At 30.5% G+C, this 1,565-nt stretch overlaps 1 protein-coding gene across 1 annotated transcript in view; it reads left to right on the plus strand.

Moving 5' to 3' along the window:
* The window catches only part of LOC118743285 (sex peptide receptor), a 91,688-nt gene that overhangs the window by 30,701 nt on the left and 59,422 nt on the right, over positions 1-1,565 (plus strand). The window lies entirely within an intron of this gene.

The following is a 1,565-nucleotide window of genomic DNA, read 5'->3' on the forward strand; positions in this document are numbered from 1 at the left end:
GTTCTGTTATCATTTGTAAATTCCGTTTTACTTACTGATGAAGAGAAATTGTTTTCGGTGGGTTTTTGGAATTTTAAACGATTGCTGAGTTGGCTGGCGGGTGGAATTTGCATTTTCTGCGACTTCTGTTTAAAATTCTGGAAACGAACAAAAAAAATTAATTTCTCGAAAAGTATTGAAAGGGACAACATTTTTTTTTTTGCAGTTTATTAAAGATAATCGCTTGACGCATATTTCTGCATAACTGCCTTTTCATAGTAGCGTGAAGAACTGAAAAAAAAAATTATTACAAAAAAATTAAATATGTATGTATAGACATATGTGGGCGAATCCGAGAAATAGTCAACCAAAATCTCAACAAATGCATGCAATTCGAATTCTCTCAATTTTGTGTCAAAAAAGGCATATGTTGTACAACATGTTCTTATTAACCGATTTCACAAAGAGGAGACGGTTCAAGGTCAGTTCGTCGGAATATTTTTTTTTATGTATGTTACCGCATAACTTTGGACCTCCGATTAACCGATTTCTATAATTCTTTTTTTAAACGAAAGGTATTACGTCAGAGGTTGGTTTAAATCCGATCATTTTATCATGAATATAATAATGAGAATCTTAAATTTTTATATGAGAATTGAAGTCGGTTTTGTTTTTTGCTTAAAAATAACTTGTTAGTTTATTTCATATTTCTATTCACATTTATTTGAGAAACCTGATTTGCCCCTCTTACTTTTGGAAACAATGCTCTAAATAGCATTGGTTTTAAGCACTATATCTTTTAATAAAATACAACAATATAGCTTTAAAAAAATCATTTGTTTCAACGGAAAAAAGAGTAACGTCCATAACGTAACGTCCCGAACGCACATATACAATTGTTTTAAAGCTAATCCAACCTTTAGTTTGCGTTTATATCACATTTTAAAAACTTCATTATTTTCTCTTCAAAGTTTTTTTTTTTTAGATTGTGCTCTCCACGCATGACAATGTGCGGAAATCGGCTGACTTTGATGGCCCTATCAAACTGACATTATGACATTAACCCAAATTCAAATTTCCATTATTTTGTTCTCATTAGTATTGCTCTAAACCTTCCCGTATACCACAAAAAAATTTTCACTTATAATATTTTTGTTGGCAAAAACACTTCGGTAAGTGTGAACAACCTCGGTATATTGTAACTTTTTTAGCCGAATTTTTTTTGTCTCGGTGTTGTCAAGTAGTTTCTTAAATACGAAGAAAACACAAAATGTTGTAAATTAACAATTGGGAAGGTCATTTTTAGTGTATAGTTTTTTCATCATTTTTGCTTAGATCGAACGCAGAATTCGAATATAACATACACTTTTTTTCGAAATTAAATTGCTCCGCCCTAATGTACGTATTTATTTATTTTAATTTAATTTACTACTTTTATTTGTCTTTGATCATGCGAGTGTACTTAGCAAATAGTCTAAATGTAATTTCATGATTAACAACACCATTGCTAAATGGATTTTAATACGGCTTTGTAATCAAGGTTTTCTGTGCTTGCATGTAATTAAGTACTTCCAAAACCATTATCC

This window comes from Rhagoletis pomonella, unplaced genomic scaffold (assembly GCF_013731165.1).
Source record: "Rhagoletis pomonella isolate Grant_MI unplaced genomic scaffold, Rhpom_1.0 Rhpom_scaffold_00007, whole genome shotgun sequence".
Taxonomy (NCBI): domain Eukaryota; kingdom Metazoa; phylum Arthropoda; class Insecta; order Diptera; family Tephritidae; genus Rhagoletis; species Rhagoletis pomonella.